The sequence below is a fragment of the Herpailurus yagouaroundi genome, unplaced genomic scaffold (genome assembly GCF_014898765.1).
Source record: "Herpailurus yagouaroundi ecotype Mexico unplaced genomic scaffold, PumYag 140, whole genome shotgun sequence".
Classification (NCBI taxonomy): Eukaryota; Metazoa; Chordata; class Mammalia; order Carnivora; family Felidae; genus Herpailurus; species Herpailurus yagouaroundi.
This window is the reverse complement of record NW_024412395.1, coordinates 27,686,430-27,701,270: the sequence shown is the minus strand read 5'-3', so window position 1 is coordinate 27,701,270 and position 14,841 is coordinate 27,686,430. Positions and strand designations below refer to the sequence as shown.

Sequence of the window (14,841 nt, the reverse complement as noted above, 5' to 3'; positions counted from 1 at the left end):
TCTGCTATGACTCTGAGCCAGTCCCTTCAACACTCTGTTTCCTCATCTGTCACAAAAGAGTACTAAAATTTGCCCTTGGCCAGTTTCACAAAGATGATTCCATATCTGAAACATACTTGGGGCTTCCAAAATGGGTTTATTTCATCTGACTCCATCAAAATCTTAATTTCCTCCTTTTCCAAATGGGGCATAATAATATCTGCCAACCTTGAAAGTTTATTGTAAGGATCAAGTGAAGATAATACATATGCAAAAGCTTTGAAATTTGAAAATGTTTTACATGTGAAAGTTATTTTTATTCGAATACTTCCACAAATGCTTGTCTAATCTAAATACAAGTCATTGCAAACTACAATGAGACCTTTCCGATTGGGGGGGGGCCCCTGTTAATATGAAGTGCAGGGAAGCTGCGTTGCTCCTGTGGCTAAATGCATCATCTGCGGAACATACATGTGCTTGGTGTTCTTTGTTCAGCAGTGAAAATCAGCTCCTACCATGACATTCACGTTCACTTCAAAATGTATTTTTAAGTGTCCACCGTGTGCCAGATACTTACTAGGAGTCGAGGGTATGCCTTAGCTCAGACTACTATACAGCATACCATAGACTGCGTGGCATAAACAATAGACATTTAGTTTTCATGGCTCTGAAAGCTGGGAATTCTAAGATCAAGGTGCCAGTGTGTTCACTTCCTGGTGAGAACTGGCTTCCTACCTTGTAGACAGCCACCTTCTCGCTGTGTGCATGGGGACAGCAAGCTCTCTGTGTCCTTTTTCTTTTTTTTTTTTTTTCAACGTTTTTTATTTATTTTTGGGACAGAGAAACAGAACATGAACGGGGGAGGGACAGAGAGAGAGGGCGACACAGCATCGGAAACAGGCTCCAGGCTCCGAGCCATCAGCCCAGAGCCTGACGCGGGGCTCGAACTCACGGACCACGAGATCGTGACCTGGCTGAAGTCGGACGCTTAACCGACTGCGCCACCCAGGCGCCCCTCTGTGTCCTTTTTCTTACAAGGGCACTAATCTCACCTTGGGCTCCCACCCTCATGACCTCATCTCAACCTGATTACTTCCCAAATGCCCCACCTCCACATACCATCACATTGGGAATTAGGCCTTCAATAAATCGGTTCTGGGAGCTAGAACATTCGATCCAGACGAGAGTATAAAGATGAAAGTGGCAGTGTCCCTGGCCTCAGAGAAGCCTTATTCTAGTTGAAAGAAGACACATAAAGGCAACACAGCAGTGCAGAGTGTTAAGTGCTGTGAGGACACAGAAGAGCCAGCCTCAGACTTCCAGGAGGAGATGACATGTGAGCTGAGTTAAAGAATGAACGCTCAAGTCAGCCACATGAAGGGAAGGAGAGAATACTCCCAGCAAAAAGCATAGGTGCAAAGGCCCTAACATTGGAAATAATATGGCTTAAGGGGAAATACAAGCAATAGTACAAAAGGTAATGTGCCCTTTGAAGATTGGCAGGAGACGAAAATGAAGAAGAGAATGTGTTCCACCCAAGACAGCCTCATGTGCTTAGCTAAAGAACCTGTGGTTTATGGCATAGGCATAAGAAATGCTGCAGTATTCAAACCATGGGGACAGGCAGGATTAAACTGGCCCAGTTTCTTGGATTCTCGATTTTATCCAAAACTATGGAAGAGGTACAAAGTTTAAACTGAAAGGTTATCATTTCAAAACAATATTCATAAATATTTAAACACCCACCCTCAGGGGTCCATCTTTGAGGTTCGCTGAGTTTGAGGAATACCACAGTCATGTCATTGGGAACTGCTGACAGTGGTGACACAGTCAGATAGATGTTGTTGTAGATCAATGACTCATACCGGTGATGGAGAATAGATACGAGGGAGGAAAGACTGGAAACAGGAAAGCCAGTCGGGAGGTGGGCACAGCGTTCCAGGAAAGAGATGACGAGTACCTGAAACAGGGTAAGATGAAAGTGTGGAGGATTTGGAAAACGTGAGCACATGTCAGGAACTTGTGGAGGTAAGATCGTTAGCATTTGCTGACTCATTAAATATGGATTTTTTTTTTTTTTTTTTTTTTTTTTTTTTTAAGAAAAGAGTCAAGGGGCACCTGGGTGGCTTAGCGGGTTAAGCGTCTGGCTCTTGATTTCGGCTCAGATCACAATCTCACAGTTCGTGGGCCTAAGCCCACAGAGGGCTCCTGTTGCTGACAGCATGGAGCCTGCTTGGGATTCTCTCCCTCCTTCTCTCTCTCTCTCCCCCCTCCCTCACTCATGCATTCTCTCTCTCCCTTTCTCAAAAATAAATAAACTTTTTTAAAAATTTTAAAAAGGAGTTAAAAGTCACCCCAGGATTTGGGCTTGGAAGACTTGGGATGGACAGTTGTGCCCTTCAATCAGCTGCAGAATATAGGAGAAAGTCAAAAGTTAGATCATCCCTTCAGCTCTGACCATGTACATTTCTACATACCCATGAAAATCCAGGTGAAGATGTTCTGAATTCCTCCCGATAGTCTTCTCTGATTCTCCTGTGAAAAATCACAAGCATTTGCAAGGTGGTCAGAATTAGTGGGCCATTCATCTTTATCTCCTTCCTCACTTCCGGTGGCCATGTCTAGACTTCCTATATGACCTGGGTTCACCTCCTTCACTATTTTCTCCGATGCTTCTTAGCATCTCTGACAGAGTAGTGGCTGCCTGAGTGTGGTTTTCTTAGGGAAGCACAAACAACCCAGTTCCTTAAGCTCCTGGGTTTTTTAACCTTTTCAATAACACGCCATATGTCACTGACTTGAGGACTATTCTTAAATAAGTAACCTAGAAGAAAATTCATTATCATACCATCCACAATCTCTTAGCCTCCCATGTCCCTATTTCTGAACTTTATTTCATTTCCAACAATTTCGTTTCTAATCTTGCTCCTGGATTCCCAATTATAATAAAACAAACACTGATCTCAGGTGGGGAATAAGCATCAGAAACAGATGAACTCATAAGACAAAAATCTTATGTCTCTGTCCTCCTGTTTTCATGCAAATGTCCCCAGTAATTAAATCAGGGAAAGAAAATGTAGCAAAAACATATCAGCCAAATGGTTTCAAAATTTCAAAAGAAGCTGTAAATATGGTCTTTTTTAGAAGATCAGGTTCTAACTAGAGTATGAGAAAGGGTAACAGTTGTTCTGATGAAGCAGTTTTTAAATTCTTGTCAGTGATTTAAAGAGAGATAACTGATGTATGTTGAAGAAGCTGGCAAGATTTTTAAATAGTTCGGACGCTACAGGGAGCATTTTTTTTTTCTTAAAGCAATGTACTCAGAAGTGTTGGCAAGATTTTATTTGAACGTAGCAGTGCTTATGTGAGGAAGTTATTTTGAATTACCCTAGTATAAATATGTATGACTTTATTTGTATTGAAAATTTCCTTTGCAAGTGAGTGACTGAGGGACTGTTATATCTCTATTGCTTGGCAAATGATTTCAGTATTTCATTTTGGAAATAAAATACTCAAAACTCAAAAATAATGCCAGACTCCTGTTTATGACCACAGGTGATTTTTGTGCCTACGTTAATACCTTTTAACTCCTATTTGCCATGTGGCACAAATGGCATCTGTTGTCTTACGTCTGGCTTTTTTTATACAGTATTCATGCATGCAAGCATTCATTCATTCGGCAGACATTATTCAGAACCTCTCAGCCACCAAGCTCTATGCTAGGCACAAGGCAGACAGCAATAGTATTGAACTGGCCTTCCTTATAATATTTCGCATAAGCATTCTGTTTCCTCTGGGCAGTTTTCTGCAATATAGTGGAAATTTCTAATCTTAGCATCATAGCTTATTATTTAAAAAGCTAAGCCTGTTGAAGGCTATGGACAAGGCTAACTTCGAAAGATAATTTTTCCTCTCAGCAGAGAACACCAAAACAAGGGTAAGAGGAGGTGAGGGCCCTGAGAAATAGGACCTGAAGGGGAAGGAAGAAGAGAGAGGGAAGGATACTGGAGAAGCAAAGCATTGTAAATAGGGCTCATACTTTTCACCTCTGGACTTTTGAGCAACCAGTTACTGTTCTACGTGAAAATGAAATTCCTGCAGGAAAATCGTCTAGCCCCTGTGCTGATGGAGCCTGTTCGTTTACTTAAAGGAGAAACAAAACACAACCCTACACCTTCTTTGTTTTCCTTCTTCAGCTCTTGTGTGGTGTTAGCAGGTGAGGAGATCATTTATTCTCAAGTGCAACTTCACATTGGCGGCATAAGCAAATCATACTTGTACTAGTCCGGTCCATTTCCTCCTTATGATTTCTTTCCTTTTTCAGAGAAAACCTCTTATTAAATTTTAATATATTTACTTAAAAATCAACCACGAGAAGGCTCATCAGAGCCATTTAAAGAGAAAGACAAATATATACACATAATTCTGCATATGCTCCTTCGTTTATCTGAGGCCACGTGTAAAGCTGATACAGCGGAAGGGAAATAAGCCAGCCTAACTTGATAAAAAGGAAGTGTGTGAGTCTAAGTGTCCATGGTCCCTGCCTGCTACCCTCATCTATCCTCGTGCTCATCTCAAGCCGTTAACAAGTGTGAAACAGGAGCTCACTTTACTTCCCTTTAAAGCTTTTTAATGAACGGCAGATTCCACAAAAGACAACAAATATTTACTATATAACAGGCACTGTCGTAGGGGATCGGGAAAGATACATCAGGGGTAGATCATCTTCCTTTGTCAAATAAATTACTATTTAAAGATCCTAAGTGAAGCAACGATTAAAAATTTCCAAGTGATGGAGTGCCTGGGTGGCTCAGTTGGGTAAGCAGCCAATTTTTGATTTGAGCTCAGGTCATTATCTCACCGTTTATGAGTTCGAGCCCCATGTCAGGTTCTATGCTGATAGTGCAGAGCCTGCTTGGGATTTTTTCTCTCTGCCTCTCCCCTGCTCCCTCACTCTCCCTCTCTCAAAATAAATAAACTTCAAAAAATTTTCCAAGTGATGGTTTTGCTTCAGTATCATAAAACACATTACTTTGCCCCAAATCCAAAGTTCAGAGTGATTTCAAATTGCAAAACATACTTCACCCAATCCTGAACATTCTCCTCAAGCACGCAAGAACCCTCCCTAGTAGAAGTAGAGATCATCTTTACCTAATGACCATGGCAAACTATTGTAAATAACTTTTCAATATCCTATATAAATGCCAGATGATAGTAGGTAATAATACACCTCAGGATCATGCTGATTTCTCTAAACTGAAATTCCAAATACTTATGAGATAGATAAATTAAGCTTTAAAAGAATGAGGTTTTAATTTTTCCTTCTTGTTTTGAAAGGCCAAGAATTTTCTGTGAACATTCAGTTTTGTTCTGTCCCTCTTGTCTAGAAGGGTACTAGCCATGTGCCAAGAACAATAGAAATACCAGCTTCCCTCAACCCAGAAAAAATACCCCTTTGCCACAGGAGCCATACTTACGGTTCCACAATGGCCAAGGAAAAACCTAATAGGAACAGATTGTGTGTGCCTGTATGTGTGTGTGTGCATGCGTGTGTGTGTGTGTGTGTGTGTGTGTGTGTGTGGCAAAGTCAGTTCCAGAGAGAGAGAAAGAAGCCTGATTTGCACAGTAGTAGAACCACTAGAACAATATGCTCCGTCCCTGTGTCCACGGCCCAGTCCTCCCCTGACGCCCTCCTTTCTAGGGCATGGGGTAGAAAAGTCACATACACAGTAGATCATGCCAGGGCCTGCTGACACAACCCTACTCCCAGATTTACGGGCAGGAGAGTGAAGCAATGTCTGTGCTACATACGTAGTCTTACTTTTATTTTCATTTTTTTACGTAGATGTTTCAGCACTTGACTGGGGGGGATGGGAAGAAGATACTGCAGGAAAATTTCTCAGTGCTATAACATCCCCTCTACCCACTCCGCAATCCCTTCAATCTTCTGAAGTTTGGGTGAGGGTCAGTGAAGAGCTTTGGACGGTGTTAAGAACCTCTTCTTTTTACCTAGCACAAATAGGATCTCTGATACTTCCTGGCCATGCTTAAGCTGGCTACAAGACTACTTCCTCCCATGCCAGGTCATACGGAGAGAATGAGGTGGGAAAATATTTTTCCTTACAATGACAAATGGCCATGTGAAAAATGGAGTCTCAGGGGCTAGTATCGTGATGTTTATTATCATGAACACCTGACCTTTCCCACTACAAATTGAGAAATTCCATGGTAGTTTTCTAACTTTGTTATCAGTGAGCATTGATTTCTGTACAATGAAAGAATCAGTTAAATAATTCCTAGTAAATCATAAAATAGATAAAACAATTAAATAACAATAAAATAATTATAATAATAATTAAGCATATGCTACATCTACTCTACTTTTTTATAACTTAACTTCATGTTTTTCAGGTAATTCATGGGAAAAAACTCCTATGTATTTTTTAAATGTTTGTTTTATTTCGAGAGAGAGAGAGAGTATGTGTGCACATGTGGGGGAGGGTCAGAGAGAGAGGGAGAGAGAGAATCCCAAGCAGGCTCTGCATTCAGCAGCTCAGCACAGAGCCCAATGTGGGGCTCAAACCCACGACCGCAAGATCGTGACCTGAGCCACTATCAGAAGTCACTCAACAGACTGAGCTACCCAGGAATTCCTGTGTATTGATAGGTCCCAGATTTTCCTATGTACTGATATGCCTGTCCTACATCAGACATTTTACATATATTGTTATTTTTTTTCACCACAACTAGCTTAAATCTAAGTGTTCTTTTGCTCTTTTTATTTTTCTATTTTTCTTAATTAATCTCTATGCCCAACGTGAGGCTCGAACTCACAACCCCAAGATCGAGAGTCACGTGCTCTACTGACCAAGCCAGCCAGGTGCCCCTCTTTTGCTCATTTTTAAAATGAGGTTCACAGGGGTTTAATATCTTGTTCTCAATATATAATTAGTACACAAAATGCATGAAATCAAGTCCAATTCATCTGATTTCAACACTTGTATCTTTGCCTTTATAATATGCTATCATTGAGGAGAATATAAAGAAGCTAGTGTCAAATAATTGATGTTCAGTTTGCACTCAACAAGTGACAAAAGAAATTGTACAGAAAATAAAAACTATTCATGATCTTCATCACTGACTTGTCCTGTGCTTGGGCCCAACACTGGGGTCAGGGTGAGCCAGAAGGAATCCACGCATGGGAGCTTTCCCTGAGCTGGGGGTCCTGGAGAGAAGACCGAACTGAACTGTGAAGCAACAGACAACAAAGCTAGAGGAAGCATTTGACCTGAGCGTTTGACTTGAGCCAACGTTGTAACTAGAAAAATGAGCCGAAGCATTAGGTCCAAAAGGCAAAATAAGCCATACGTGGAAACACAAGGACTAACCTACTCATCCAGGAAGATTGGAAGTCGATCATAATGCAGGGCGCAGGGTGGGTGGGCACAAGTGGTTCAGAAGTATATCTCGAAAGGTGAGATGATACTGAGTGAGATGTGCCTGGCCTTGGCCACGAAGGTGGACCTGACACATTCAAAGGTCCACACAGAACCAGACACTTAAATTCTAGAGAAAGTCATCAATTCTCTCTAGGTCACATCTAAAACTGCCAGGCATAGAGAAGCAGGTTTGGGTTTTTTTCCTTAGCTGTTACCATTTCATAGTTGCAATTATCATGAAGAAGATAATTTTTGAGAAGAAGGTTTTTACATTTAAGTATCTGAAATAACTCTGAAAAAAAAATCACCCCCGAATAGTACATTAGAACTGAGTAGAGTACAAAGTTTATAACTTTGACCTCTTAACAGAATAAGGACTATTAAAGAAGACCACAAAGCAGTATGAAGCTATTTCCAGGTCACCAGACAATCTGTAGGTACAAACAATTGCTGGTCCCATTTCCCTTCAAAAAAGGGAAAAAGTAAAAGGTACAGGTCACTCTGAGCCCCTAGTCTGATGTCCAAATGGCCCTTTTGGTGGCTTTGACCTATGAGGAGCACGGAATGGGTCCTTAGAGACAGGAAACAATTAAGGGACACTTTCAGTGTTTTGAGGAGTCAGAGAAAACAACAACAACAAAAAGCCATCAGTGTTGGGATTAAAAATCGCAATAGTTTTTTTTCCCCTTAGCATTTGCATTGATTTTTCAGCTTTTGCATCAAAAAGAAAATCTGGCCTTGTGGATATTTAAGAGGCTAGGGAATTTCATTTTCCATTTAATAAACTGATTTTCTCCCCCACTATAGGTACTTGGAATTAGCACAAACCCCAGGATAACTACAATTCCAAAAGGGAATGTTCAGTTCATTATGAATGGTCTGACAGCAAATAACGGTCTGACAGCCAAATTCCTGGTCTCCAAATTTGTAAGTTTGCCTTTTTTTTTTTTCTCACAATTCTTACTCAAGACCGCTTCTGAGCTTTTGCACATTTAACCCTTACACTCAAAGACAGTATTACTCGTGTTACTAAAGAACACCAGAAACGTCAAGTTTATACACTTGGATTAAAAGAAGTCTGATATTTATAACCAAACTATGACCATCTTGAATACAATAAATTAACTGCTGAACTAACATAATAAAGAAATACTGTATTTATTCTCAAGTCTGTGGCTACACATCCTTTGAACAGGTCTAAAGAATCATAAACCAGCCATAAATCTTATGATGTTTTCCATTTTATTTCTTCACTTTAATGACATAGTACTCATCTCTCAATAGGAAAATTATGAATGATACTAAAACTTAAATAGTTGTTTTTGGTAGTCAAAATTAATTTATACTGTCTTTAATTGATCTGTATGTTCCACATTATTTTTTCAATTTTTCATTATAACAATAAAGCTATACCATAATGACGTTTCATGTATTACTTCATTGAATTCTCAATAAAAGCCCTAAGGAATGAACACTATTAATGTACCCACATTGTTGATAAGGAGACAAATTTAGAGAAAATTGACTGTAATCATACAGGTAATCATCTGCACTGTTAGTATCCAAAATAGATACTTTGAACTTCAACTGACACAGGGATATACAAATTCCAGGGATATATTTGCGTGATCATTTTGAAATAACTTTACACCAGTGCACATACTAATAAGTAAAAAAAAAAAAAAATGTAAAATTACCTTAAGTACCACGTCTTAATTATTTGTCAACTGCCTCAATGATCCACTTTTGACCTGTATAAATAGACAACCGAGAAGTTCAATGATCAAATCCCAGTATGAAAATATGGTGCATAATTAGTGCACATCTCTGCATTTGGGGAGGACAGCGAATTGATTTTACATAGGGCATTGTTTTTCCTAATTAATTGTAGTTTTGTCACATGTTTGTATGTGATTGCTACATAAGTGGCTTACAAATTGTTAAGAAGTTTTATGGATATCTAGAAAGAATAATACAATTCAATGAACTTACACAAATGTTAAAGAGAAATTTTACATTAAAATGTTACTTTGTTTCTTTGTCCTGAGAGAATGAATTCTTTTTAAAAAAAACACAGTTAAAATCAAGCATTAGATATGCAAATATGTGTTCAGATCAGAGATACCAAAATTATTCAAATGATTAATTATTCATCATAAAATGTCAATTAATAATTATGAAGCATAAAAGGCATCTTTCTAATGCATCTTCATTTTTCTTGGCCTAAAAAGGGGCTTAATATACATGTTCAATTGACTTCTAACAAGTTTTAAAAATGCAACAAAGTAAACAAATTGTAAACAAGTGCAAACTATGAATTTTAATAAGTGAACAACAAATGTGCTCAAAATGAACAAAAAGCAAAAAAAAAAAAAATAAGGAAAACAAAAAACATAGCCACATTCATGACCTACACGGCCCCATGCTCACTCACCTGCCAGGGAAGGGGTCAACCTGGCCAAGAAACCAACCCAACAACTCAAGTTGTGAATGTGTTTAGCAAGTACAAAATAAACATGATGTTTCTCTCCAAAGTGGAGAGAGGAGTGTGGGGAGGAGAGTGCCTTGGGAATTTTTTACACTTTGTGAATAGACATTAAAAGATAAAGCACAGTTTAAGTTTCCTTAAATTACCTATTATAACTTCTAAAGTCCATTAAGCACTGCTAAAATATCACTGTAAATGAAAATTTTTCACAGTTTTAATTGTCAATAATTTCCCTGTGTCAACTATTTTATTAATTTTTCCGGGAAGGCTATATCTTTTAAAAAGTCAGTTTGAGCTGATACAATTGAGAATAAGAAACCATTTGATTACTAAGCTATTGATTTATATTTATGATTATGATTATAATTTACTTAGCACTGACACCTGGTGAACTTGATGACCCAGGGAGTTATTTTAGTTAAGGCGTGCGTCCCTGACCTCCCGCTGGTAGATTAATTACATATTAAACACTGTGTTTTCAAAACTAAATGATAAATCTGGACCCTTAAAGGAGGCACAAAAGAATCAGAGCGAGAGAGGAGGGGATGCTAAGAAACAAAACAGACGGCAAAAGGAAGATAATCAGATAAAAAGAAAAGAGAACGTAGGAAATGCAATTGGGAAAGAATTTCAAGAAAATAAGGATAAAGGGCTGGGAGGGCTGACAGGAGGGCAAGAAGGAGGGAGGAAAGGAAGGGTTTTGGGTTTTTAATTCCCTGGCGAGGCTGCTGGCGTCCGCGCCCTTAACGCCACAGCCTTCCAAGTTGAGGCGAAAGCCACCTCCTCGGGCCTGCGTCGCATCCAACTTACTCCAAGTTTTCTGGTGACTCCTACAGGGCCCCTTTCCGTCCCCGCCCCCCCCCCCCCCCTTAGAGAGATTGACAGTCGCGTGGAGGAGGCTTTTCCAGGCACAGCCTTTCTCATGGTAATCAGCCCCCAGCATCACCTCCCGGCTGCGGCCGCTCCCGCTCCTTGCGCAGCTCGCGGACCCCGGGGACCGGAAACGGGGCGGCGGGCGGGGAGCAAGCTAGCTAGCGACCCAGGTCAGCTGACCCGGCGGCGGGGCGGGGGTCGCGGGGTTCGCGGGCGGGGACAGGTCCGGGGGAGGACGGGCGGGGACCGACCCTCCCCTCCCCCCCACGTGCTCCTCCGCCCGTTCGGCGGGGCCTTACCCTGAGATCAAATGGAGGGACCGAAGCTGGGGGCGTGGGGGACCGAGCGCGCCGAGAATTGGGGGCGACAATCAGACCTGTTTTGCATCAATAAATTAAGACGCTCATTTGAGTCCTGAAGTTTGCTGGTTCCTGTCAGTGGAGACGTTGGCAAAAGCACTGAAGCCGAGATTCAGCCTTAACTTCAAAAAATAAAGGAAAATAAAATAAAAAGAACCCCCTCAGCTGGCCGCCCTGCTGGGGCCAGGTGACGTGCGTGATTCCATAGCCCGCGGGCCTCACAGCAGGAACGTTAGGGTCGGTCTGAGGTTCTCTGGTCCTTGATTTTGTTGAAAAGGGTTTCTCTGAGAGATGCTCCTGATTTTTTTTTTTTTAATAGATTTTCCCCTCCTATCCTAGGCTCAACTCCGAATGGATTGGATTGCAAGTTTGCACGTGAGAAAACCGTTTGGCTTGGCTTGGACCCCTGCCGCCCCCCCCCCACCCCCTCCACACACACCCCAATCCAGGGGTCTCCTTTATCACCCTTTGCTTGCAACTCTAAAAGAAGTTGCCCACCTCCTGCGTAACAACCCAGGGTTGAAATAATTCCTCTAGATGAAAGATCAATTCCGTTTTCAAAACGAGAATAGTTTCCTTTTTTTTAATTTTCTCCACATGGTACAAAATAAACAGAATTTGCTTAAAAAAAAAAAATCATTAGCTGTGGCCAAATTCGAATTCCTTCTACAGCCTGTGTGTTCAAGGGCAGAAACATTGTATCTCTTTGGGCTTCTGGGCCGGCAAGCGGAGCTGGGGGCTTGGGGGGTGGGGGGGGGGGGGGAATCTGCTGTGAAAGTTGAGGAAATTGACAGACTGTGAGGTGAAGAGGGGGACCGTCACCAGGTCCTGGCTGAAGGAAATTGGAAAACAAAAGTGCATCTTCTTACCCTGACTGGGTGGAGGGAATCCTGAGGGAGGCAGTTTATTTTACTCAAAGAAACCCTAAAGAATTGTTTTTCCTCCCTCCAGTGTCGATTGCAATATTATTTCATATTTACATGTATCTGTTGTTTTAATCCCCTTCGTCTGCGCTAATCTCGAAATGGATTATTAATGGGGAAGAAAGATCGGGAAGGAACGATTCATTTGCAGGACTTGTTTTGCTGTGTGAGGAGACGAAAGCACCAGTCCTCTCTCGACTTTTCCCTGCGCCCAGCCCTCCTGCATCCCGCTGATCCCACGATCACCATTGTCCCCGACCTGGCCTTCGGACTCAGGGAGTGTTCGGAACAAATTTATATTCGGCTTCCTCCCGTCTCCCCGCCAGTGCGTCGGTGGGAACTCTCGGTCAAATGAGGAGGGGAGTGCCAGGGGCGTGCCAGGCAGGGGCGGGGGGCAACCTGCCCGCGCGCTCACCCCTCGCAGAGACCCTTCCCTTGCCCTCATCCCAACATACACCTTAATGGGAACCTGAAAGATTGCTTTTTTACCCCAAACCAAATACTTGAAAGTCGGAACTCCCAGTGCTAAGTGTTGGGGCTGCCTCCTGCCACTTGAACAATTACTGAGCCCACAGTAATCAGATGATTAGGTGTTTTTAATGGAAATACTTCAGTCTTTTTTTTTTTTTTAAGTCAGATCCTAAGTAACCTGACACTAATATACATAATAAAGACAAGTGATTTGTTAGCCCTTCTCTGAGATCCTTTGACCTGAGGTTTTTGCCTGTGACTGTGTGTCTGAGACTGTAACCCTCCAAGGACTACCTGGGCTCCAGCAGTGGGGTCTTGCCTGGAATCACTCCTTTGCAGTGGGATCCTTCTTCCACGGGAATGGGAGAGGAGAGGCTGAAGAGCAAACTTCTAGAGAAAGCTGGATTCCATTTTTTTTTTTTTAATAAAAAGGAGGGGGAAGTGGGAAGAGGAAGAAAAAAAGACATTAATAATACAGCTAAATCTCAGGGGAGGAACTTGATAAGTCAGACATATATTTAATATAAATATGTACTATTAAAGCTATGTAAAACTAAATTTTTAAATATTTCTAACCCATATTGGAAATCATTAATTTTCTTTTTTTTACAATTAACTTTTAGAATGATGATCTTGAATGCTCCTCTTCTATAGGTAAATTATCTGTAATGGTGTGGGGGAGAAAATTAATTTACGTAGCTATTCTCATTGTAATAAAGAATCAAGTTAAGAAAGAGATGAGTCTGTAAACAACTGTGAAATTTTACTTTTTTTCATCTTAAAGTAAGAAGTGGCTGTGGTCATGCTAGATGGTTATTTCCCTCCCCCCAAATATGCAAAATAGAAAGACTTGCACCTCTGGGACTATGGATGTGGCAACCCAAGTGGTGGCTTTTCCCTCCTCTGCGTGCAATTGCAAGTGACTCCTGCATTCAAAGTCTTGCTTTAGGCACACATTCAAAGCACAATTCAAAGCAGTTTATCTTAATATAAGTAAAAGTCTAGTGTTGGATCAGGGTATTATTTGTTTCAGATTTCATCAGACTGAAAACAGAGGGCTGTGACACTGAACAATATTAAAGCAGAAAAACTGGTGGTGAGGTGGTTTAATCCTCCTGACACCTCCACCTTTACCTTTGCAAGGAAGTCCAAAGGCTGTTGGGACTGGAAGTTTATTTTGTGCTCTGAGGTTCTCAAGCACTTTCACTCTTAAGAAAAAAAAAAAAAAAAGTCTCACAGTTCTTTAAGAAATTGAGCCTGAACCATTGGAGGCTAAGAGATTTCTTCCTTTTCCGATAAATGCCTGTGCTCAGCATCCTCAAATTTGGCTGTCTTTATTTACTTCTATATTAGTTCCAATTACGTGCAGTGTAAACCAGCTTTTTGATTAACAAAACAGCAGAGCATTGGTTAAGAACACTTAAACTTCAAAAAAAATTCCCCTGGGAAGTGGGCTCTGAATCGGTTAATAATGTGCAGTACTTGCTAAATTGCTGACTTCCAGATGTGGAAAATATCTTTCTTGTTTAGGACCTATGTAACCTGATTGGATTACGACAGAAGCGTCACGTTGGAAGCTTTTGAGTGATTATTTAATTAACCATACAGTAGAAAGCTGTATTCTCCAGGAAATCCCTTCCATATTTACATAACCAATCCCTTCAGAGCAAAGGTGGAGTCTTTTCTTTTTAATTTTACTTTAATTGCAATATCAGAAAAATATATACTCCAAAACTTAGACCCCATGCCGTTTAATATCATACTCTTCCTTCCCTGCTAAGTCCCTCTATGGCCTTTCTCCTTTTCCTCCTACACACACTCCTTCACTTTGTAGTGAGGTCTCCGTGAGATGTAGAGAGATTCAGAGATCAGTCAACCCAGCGCTCTATGTTAATTTACTTAGAGACCCTTTTTAAAAATGCCAAACTACTTTTTACCACTGAGATCCAATCCAGAAATTCATCATACACACACCCCAGCACACACACCCTAAGATGTAGTTCACATGCAGCATTTTTTTTTCTGGCTCTGCCATCCAAAAAGAAAAAAATAAAATAAAATAAAAGAAGAAAAAGGGCAAAGAATTTAGTTCCAGAAGACGTGCTGAGAAATCCACACAACTTAATGTGCATCTCAAGTCTGGCCATTAGAAATATCTGTATAAGAAGAGGCGATCTGGATTAAGGACCCGGGATCTTTCCCTTTAACTTTCGCCCCTTAGAGTTCTCCAGTTCTGTGAATGGTGTGCACCGTTTTCCGCCCTGTACTCTGTAGGATTTAGTGATGAGGATAATGATGCCAAAGGCTTG

At 41.0% G+C, this 14,841-nt stretch overlaps 2 long non-coding RNA genes across 9 annotated transcripts in view; one reads left to right on the top strand and one right to left on the bottom strand.

Moving 5' to 3' along the window:
- The window catches only part of LOC121030521 (uncharacterized), a 49,351-nt gene extending 34,516 nt beyond the window's left edge, over positions 1-14,835 (bottom strand). For 6 of the 8 annotated variants that reach the window (XR_005790267.1, XR_005790263.1, XR_005790268.1 and 3 more), the window contains exons 1-5: positions 11,079-11,479; positions 9,116-9,169; positions 4,154-4,294; positions 2,457-2,514; positions 1,726-1,939 (exon numbers count right to left, since the gene is read on the bottom strand). This is a non-coding gene — a long non-coding RNA (uncharacterized LOC121030521). Of the gene's footprint in view, positions 1-1,725; positions 1,940-2,456; positions 2,515-4,153; positions 4,295-9,115; positions 9,170-11,078; positions 11,480-12,826 lie in introns of those variants that run through there. The other 2 variants (XR_005790270.1, XR_005790269.1) reach the window with 2 other exon arrangements.
- LOC121030523 (uncharacterized) lies at positions 10,851-11,762 on the top strand. Its single transcript, XR_005790273.1, has 2 exons — positions 10,851-10,949; positions 11,478-11,762. It is a non-coding gene; the product is annotated as an uncharacterized LOC121030523 (long non-coding RNA).
- Positions 14,836-14,841: the final 6 nt, after the last annotated feature.